Here is an 8,805-nt window from a genome sequence, read left to right as displayed (position 1 = left end):
AAATCTAAATACTGGAGTGCATGGACTTTATAAAGTGGACACTGGACAAAAGACGGCTCCGCGAGGCAACTGTTGTGACATATGCACGCGTTCAGGAAGATGTCCTCTACCACACCCCACTCTCCGCTAAGCGGGAGAGGTGTAAAATTCCGAGCAGCAGACCTTCTACTGCTGTCAACGGTAAAAAATTTGCCGTTTCCAGACCCAGAGTGGACACTGGACAAAAGACGGCTCCGCGAGGCAACTGTTGTGACATACGCAGTCGTTCAGGGAGATGTCCTCTACCACATGCCACTCTCCGCTAAGAGGGAGAGGTGTAAAATTCCGAGCAGCAGACCTTCTACTGCTGTCAACGGTAAAAAAAGTGCCGTTTCCAGACCCAGAGTGGACACTGGACAAAAGACGGCTCCGCGAGGCAACTGTTGTGACATACGCACACGTTCAGGGAGATGTCCTCTACCACAGCCCACTCTCCGCTAAGCGGGAGAGGTGTAAAATTCCGAGCAGCAGACCTTCTACTGCTGTCAAATGTTAAAAAAGTGCCGTTTCCAGACCCAGAGTGGACACTGGAGAAAAGACGGCTCCGCGAGGCAACTGTTGTGACATACGCACGTGTTCAGGGAGATGTCCTCTACCACACCCCACTCTCCGCTAAGCGGGAGAGGTGTACAATTCCGAGCAGCAGACCTTATACTGGTGTCAACTTTAAAAAAGTGGCGTTTCCAGACCCAGAGTGGACACTGGACAAAAGACGGCTCCGCGAGGCAACTGTTGTGACATACGCACACGTTCAAGGAGATGTCCTCTACCACACCCCACTCTCGGCTAAGCGGGAGAGGTGTAAAATTCCGAGCAGCAGACCTTCTACTGCTGTCAAATGTAAAAAAAAAGTGCCATTTCCAGACCCAGAGTGGACACTGGACAAAAGACGGCTCCGCGAGGCAACTGTTGTGACATACGCACGTGTTCAGGGAGATGTCCTCTACCACACCCCACTCTCCGCTAAGCGAGAGAGGTGTAAAATTCCGAGCAGCAGACCTTCTACTGGTGTCAACGGTAAAAAAAATTGCCGTTTCCAGACCCAGAGTGGACACTGGACAAAAGACGGCTCCGCGAGGCAACTGTTGTGACATACGCACGCGTTCAGGGAGATGTCCTCTACCACACCCCACTCTCCGCTAAGCGGGAGAGGTGTAAAATTCCGAGCAGCAGACCTTCTACTGCTGTCAAATGTAAAAAAATTGCCATTTCCAGACCCAGAGTGGACACTGGACAAAAGACGGCTCCGCGAGGCAACTGTTGTGACATACGCACGCGTTCAGGGAGATGTCCTCTACCACACCCCACTCTCCGATAAGCGGGAGAGGTGTAAAACAAAATTGGCACGCCATACAGTGAGGTGTAAGGTCAAAAATTAGGAGTGAATGTGGAAATAGTGGCCCTCTCCAAAGCATTAAAGTTATAAAAGAATACAGCTTTGAAAGTTACAAAAAAACGTAATCATTCAATCAATCAATTTCAATGGAAAGAAAAAGGCATACAGTTTGCTTACAGTGTATCTCATTCACTGTTACACAGGAATTTGCAATAGTATATGCAGGTTTGCAAATAATGAAAATAATTGTTGGCTAAATGCAACTCTACGAGTTGTTCTAGCAAAACATACAGACATCTGTAAAACATGTGCCCGGACAGTTGAAAGCAATTCTTCAATGACTAATATTTTTGCATTACCGCTGCCACAGAAAAGAGAGTCCCTCAATTCTCTTTTCGAGCACTCAATCATGGAAGGTGAAAGTCCAAACACAGCATGTGATTCTGCTATGAAGCGACAAATATGTTGGAATGACTCTCCTGATTTCATTACTCTCTCTGTCGCGTGTTACTGATCGTGCAGGACGGTGAGCCGCAAGCATGTAGAACCATCTGGTGTAATCGAAATTCCTATTTGTGACAGCACTAAAATTAAGTATAAGTTGGCCTCAATCATTTGTCATACAAGCGCTGTGGCCAAAACTGGACACTTTTGGGCAAACTAAATTAAAGCAAATGACACAATGATACAAATCTTACCAGCAGCAAATGCTGTGCGAGAGTCAAAAGTAAATGGGTGCTTATATTTCTATGTGAAATGTAGTGATGCTGGCACCACAATAGACAATAGGACAAAAGGATAATAACAGAGGACAATTTGGAAGATGATGATGATGATGTGGTTTTATGCAATGAAAGTCTAAATCACAATATGTGTGAAGCCATACCATTACCAATTCTAACATTTCTACAACAGACATCTGCTTTCAAAAAATGTCACACACGGCTTGAAGAAGCAGCGGCGCAGGACTCACAATTTAGACAGGCACTTGAGAAGTTCAATCTAGCCAACACATCAGTGTCATTAGTGTCTCAGCAATTTTCTAGGACATACGTATGCACCATATTAAACAGCTTTGTAGAATACACACTTCTGGCTCCTTTCCTTGGAAATGACCTGCTTTGCCTTAAAAGTCTTAGTCTGTATAGTTGTACTCAATGTGGTGACAAGGCCTTACCATCTACAAAGAACATGTCACAATACATAGTGCAGCCACTTGAAGTGTCACAAAAAGGCATCTTAGACACAATTGCACAAATATTACCTGCTCAATCTGAACAATGTGAAACATGTCAGCAGGAAACGAGCTTATCAACATATGAAGTAATTCACAGCCCACAGACCTTACTTCTCCTGTTAAAAGCTGGCACAAAAATTCCAAAAACATTCAATTTCTCCTGTCTGTACCACCACAATGAGTATGCTTTGACCAGTATGTGTGTATTTTTCGACAGGTCACCATATGTGTCATTGTACATCCTTAAAGATCATGAATGGCAAATGAATCGAATGACACAGCAGTCTATACCTTTGAGCTGATGCAACTAACATCAGCTCGACATCACACAAACACAGTAGCCACAGGTAGTTTCTATGTCCTGTCATACGAGAAAATAAACAATCAAGAAAGAATCAAGTTTCGGCAGGACAAACAAAAGCATAAATGCACAGACAGATGCAATCAACGCACACAAGTGACACCTATTCCAAACCTAGAGGTAACTCCTTCACCTGACTTAGCTTGCGTGGAGAAAGCTGACGGGTGGCTGTGTGATAAGACAATCGATCAGTACCATCAGCTGTAGTTGTTGACAAAAGGTCATATATTTGTCCCAGCACTTTTGTAAGCCAACAGTTAAGGAGTATTTATTGTGGTGACATCAGCGTACTACCAGATGTACCAAGAACATCACAGAATTGGTGGAGCTATGTGTTGGTAATATTGCCAGTCAACATAAAGTTGAATGAGAAACACCGTAAGCAAACTGTATGTGCCAGTTTTTTTTACACCTTTCCCGCTTAGCGGAGAGTGGGGTGTGGTAGAGGACATCTTCCTGAACGCGTGCGTATGTCACAACAGTTGCCTCGCGGAGCCGTCCTTTGTCCAGTGTCCACTCTGGGTCTGGAAACGGCACATTTCTTTTACATTTGACAGCAGTACAAGGTCTGCTGCTCGGAATTTTACACCTCTCCCGCTTAGCGGAGAGTGGGGTGTGGTAGAGGACATCTCCCTGAACGTGTGAGTATGTCACAACAGTTGCCTCGCGGAGCCGTCTTTTGTCCAGTGTCCACTCTGGGTCTGGAAACGGCACTTTTTTTTTACCGTTGACAGCAGTAGAAGGTCTGCTGCTCGGAATTTTACACCTCTCCCGCTTAGCGGAGAGTGGGGTGTGGTAGAGGACATCTCCCTGAACGCGTGCGTATGTCACAACAGTTGCCTCGGGGAGCCGTATTTTGTCCAGTGTCCACTCTGGGTCTGGAAACGGCAATTTTTTTTACCGTTGACAGCAGTAGAAGGTCTGCTGCTCGGAATGTTACACCTCTCCCGCTTAGCAGAGAGTGGGGTGTGGTAGAGGACATCTTCCTGAACGCGTGCGTATGTCACAACAGTTGCCTCGCGGAGCCGTCTTTTGTCCAGTGTCCACTCTGGGTCTGGAAACGGCACTTTTTTTACATTTGACAGCAGAAGAAGGTCTGCTGCTCGGAATTTTACACCTCTCCCGCTTAGCGGAGAGTGGGGTGTGGTAGAGGACATCTCCCTGAACGTGTGCGTATGTCACAACAGTTGCCTCGCGGAGCCGTCCTTTGTCCAGTGTCCACTCTGGGTCTGGAAACGGCACTTTTTTTTTAACATTTGACAGCAGTACAAGGTCTGCTGCTCGGAATTTTACACCTCTCCCGCTTAGCGGAGAGTGGGGTGTGGTAGAGCACATCTCCCTGAACGTGTGCGTATGTCACAACAGTTGCCTCGCGGAGCCGTCTTTTGTCCAGTGTCCACTCTGGGTCTGGAAACGGCCCTTTTTTTTACCGTTGACAGCAGTAGAAGGTCTGCTGCTCGGAATTTTACACCTCTCCCGCTTAGCGGAGAGTGGGGTGTGGTAGAGGACATCTCCCTGAACGCGTGCGTATGTCACAACCGTTGCCTCGCGGAGCCGTCTTTTGTCCAGTGTCCACTCTGGGTCTGGAAACGGCACTTTTTTTACCGTTGACACCAGTAGAAGGTCTGCTGCTCGGAATTTTACACCTCTCCCGCTTAGCGAGAGTGGAGTGTGGTAGAGGACATCTCCCTGAACGCGTGCGTATGTCACAACAGTTGCCTCGCGGAGCCGTCTTTTGTCCAGTGTCCACTCTGGGTCTGGAAACGGCACTTTTTTTACCGTTGACAGCAGTAGAAGGTCTGCTGCTCGGAATGTTACACCTCTCCCGCTTAGCAGAGAGTGGGGTGTGGTAGAGGACATCTTCCTGAACGCGTGCGTATGTCACAACAGTTGCCTCGCGGAGCCGTCTTTTGTCCAGTGTCCACTCTGGGTCTGGAAACGGCACTTTTTTTACATTTGACAGCAGAAGAAGGTCTGCTGCTCGGAATTTTACAACTCTCCCGCTTAGCGGAGAGTGGGGTGTGGTAGAGGACATCTCCCTGAACGTGTGCGTATGTCACAACAGTTGCCTCGCGGAGCCGTCCTTTGTCCAGTGTCCACTCTGGGTCTGGAAACGGCACTTTTTTTTACATTTGACAGCAGTACAAGGTCTGCTGCTCGGAATTTTACACCTCTCCCATTTAGCGGAGAGTGGGGTGTGGTAGAGGACATCTCCCTGAACGTGTGAGTATGTCACAACAGTTGCCTCACGGAGCCGTCTTTTGTCCAGTGTCCACTCTGGGTCTGGAAACGGCGCTTTTCTTTACCGTTGACAGCAGTAGAAGGTCTGCTGCTCGGAATTTTACACCTCTCCCGCTTAGCGGAGAGTGGGGTGTGGTAGAGGACATCTCCCTGAACGCGTGCGTATGTCACAACAGTTGCCTCGCGGAGCCGTCTTTTGTCCAGTGTCCACTCTGGGTCTGGAAACGGCACTTTATTTACCGTTGACACCAGTAGAAGGTCTGCTGCTCGGAATTTTACACCTCTCCCTTTTAGCGGAGTGTGGGGTGTGGTAGAGGACATCTCCCTGAAACAACAGTTGCCTCGCGGAGCCGTCTTTTGTCCAGTGTCCACTCTGGGTCTGGAAACGGCACTTTTTTTTTTGTGGTAGAGGAAATCTTCCTGAACGCGTGCATATGTCACAACAGTTGCCTCGCGGAGCCGTCTTTTGTCCAGTGTCCACTTTATAAAGTCCATGCACTCCAGTGAATAGCATTTATCCATTTAGATAACTTTTTTACGTTATTGAATTACTTATTTTTACACAGAAACATAATGTGTGTCTTATAGCATCATATAGCATCATTTAAATGCTTAATTTGTATTAATGTGCAAATTAATCTTTTTTTCAATACTCTAGAGGGTACTCTTATTTTGAAGAGATCGTCCACCGGAAGTCTTATATTTGCTAGCTTAGAATTTCCAAAAAAACAGTCGAGACTAGAACCATCCAGACCTTTAACCCACTTTGGAGATGTTAAAGTGTGTTTTCTAACAGAAGGAAGTATCGGGGAAGGTATGTTTTGGTTTTGTTTATATACAATAAGAATGTAACTTGGAGTGTTGGCCTGAAAACTGCTCTCAAAGAGCAGCTACATTATTAGACACTGGCCCCCGTAAAACCTGAATCCCCCCATCCCGTTTTCCCCTTTTTACCTCCTTTATGATGATTTCCTGTTTTTGGCTATATAGAAGTGTATATTTGTACGTCTCTAAATGTTTTGATGAATTGAACAAGGTGGACCCTCTTGTAAACAAGTGTAATGCTTTATGGTGTCGTCCACCCACAGTTAACAGTCTTTTTACTGAGTTGTGCTTGAAATTCTGCAAACTGTTAATAAATACTTTGATACAATCAATCAAAAAAAGAAAGAAAGTGGCATTTCAGAAAACTATGGTAGAGCTTGATTCTGGTGCTCAAAGAGCCTTGATTGATTGATTGATTGATTTAAATATGTATTAACAGTTTGCAGAATGGGTACATTTCACTTGAAAGCACAACTCAATACAAAGACTGTTACTGTGGACGATGCACTGATAAAGCATTATCACTGAGGATACGTCCCAGGTGCATCCATGCCATGTTTTTTAGTTATAGTTATTCTATTTATAGTGATAGTGACATATATGTGACAACCAGGTATAGTCTGGTGACCACCGGAGAGACGAGTGACAGCCGGAATGTAGACGGCAGTATGGGTTAGCGCCCCAGCCTGTGTCCTCCGTGAGGAGGGGAGCAGTATGGGTTAGCGCCCCAGCCTGTGTCCTCCGTGAGGAGGGGAGCAGTATGGGTTAGCGCCCCAGCCTGTGTCCTCCGTGAGGAGGTGAGCAGTATGGGTTAGCGCCCCAGCCTGTGTCCTCCAGGGGGAGCAGTATGGGTTAGCGCCCCAGCCTGTGTCCTCCGTGAGGAGGGGAGCAGTATGGGTTAGCGCCCCAGCCTGTGTCCTCTGTGAGGAGGGGAGCAGTATGGGTTAGCGCCCCAGCCTGTGTCCTCCGTGAGGAGGGGAGCAGTATGGGTTAGCGCCCCAGCCTGTGTCCTCCGTGAGGAGGGGAGCAGTATGGGTTAGCGCCCCAGCCTGTGTCCTCCGTGAGGAGGGGAGCAGTATGGGTTAGCGCCCCAGCCTGTGTCCTCCGTGAGGAGGGGAGCAGTATGGGTTAGCGCCCCAGCCTGTGTCCTCCGTGAGGAGGGGAGCAGTATGGGTTAGTGCCCCAGCCTGTGTCCTCCGTGAGGAGGGGAGCAGTATGGGTTAGCGCCCCAGCCTGTGTCCTCCGTGAGGAGGGGAGCAGTATGGGTTAGCGCCCCAGCCTGTGTCCTCCGTGAGGAGGTGAGCAGTATGGGTTAGCGCCCCAGCCTGTGTCCTCCAGGGGGAGCAGTATGGGTTAGCGCCCCAGCCTGTGTCCTCCGTGAGGAGGGGAGCAGTATGGGTTAGCGCCCCAGCCTGTGTCCTCTGTGAGGAGGGGAGCAGTATGGGTTAGCGCCCCAGCCTGTGTCCTCCGTGAGGAGGTGAGCAGTATGGGTTAGCGCCCCAGCCTGTGTCCTCCAGGGGGAGCAGTATGGGTTAGCGCCCCAGCCTGTGTCCTCCGTGAGGAGGGGAGCAGTATGGGTTAGCGCCCCAGCCTGTGTCCTCCAGGGGGAGCAGTATGGGTTAGCGCCCCAGCCTGTGTCCTCCGTGAGGAGGGGAGCAGTATGGGTTAGCGCCCCAGCCTGTGTCCTCTGTGAGGAGGGGAGCAGTATGGGTTAGCGCCCCAGCCTGTGTCCTCCGTGAGGAGGTGAGCAGTATGGGTTAGCGCCCCAGCCTGTGTCCTCCGTGAGGAGGTGAGCAGTATGGGTTAGCGCCCCAGCCTGTGTCCTCCGTGAGGAGGAAGCCCAACAAACCCTCGGTAAGGCCTTTATAGTCAGGGGATATTAATAAAACCTGGGAATAAATTTCTTACCAAGAATTTTCTTCACCAATGTGTTTGTAAAGGTGTCTACTAACATATCCGGGTGCAGTACTTAGTTTAGACAGAATTTGGTTTAGACTAGTCATTGGTTAGACCAGTCATTAGTCCTACAACTACAACCTATCTAAAACCCTCACCCTAAACCTAACCTCCCACGGGGCAGCACACCTAAACCTAACCTTAACCCATGTCTAACCAATGACTAGTCTAAACTAAGTATGATTTTAAACTACAATCTAATTAACTTTCACCAGACATCATGTCAAGCTTTCTTGTTTGGACGTGCTCCTGTTTCATAATGTGTCACTTAGCGGCATGAGCTAAGATAGGTCTACTTAGGAGGACAAACACATGTTTTATTTAGCTGCCAGGGGGAGATGGGCGACCCTTAGTGTTATATTTAGCTGCCAGGGGCAGGTGGGTGACCCTTAGTGTTTTATTTAGCTGCCAGGGGAAGGTTGGCGACCCTTAGTGTTTTATTTAGCTGCCAGGGGAAGGTTGGCGACCCTTAGTGTTTTATTTAGCTGCCAGGGGCAGGTGGGCGACCCTTAGTGTTTTATTTAGCTGCCAGGGGCAGGTGGGCAACCCTTAGTGTTTTATTTAGCTGGCAGGTTGGCGACCCTTAGTGTTTTATTTAGCTGGCAGGGGCAGGTGGGCAACCCTTAGTGTTTTATTTAGCTACCAGGGCCAGGTGGGCGACCCTTAGTGTTTTATTTAGCTGCCAGGGGCAGGTGGCCAACCCTTAGTGTTTTATTTAGCTACCAGGGCCAGGTGGGCGACCCTTAGTGTTTTATTTAGCTGCCAGGGGCAGGTGGGCAACCCTTAGTGTTTTATTTAGCTGCCATGGGC

The sequence above is a fragment of the Electrona antarctica genome (genome assembly GCF_951216825.1).
Source record: "Electrona antarctica genome assembly, chromosome: 16".
Taxonomy (NCBI): Eukaryota; Metazoa; Chordata; class Actinopteri; order Myctophiformes; family Myctophidae; genus Electrona; species Electrona antarctica.
Note: the sequence above shows the minus strand (reverse complement) of the source record.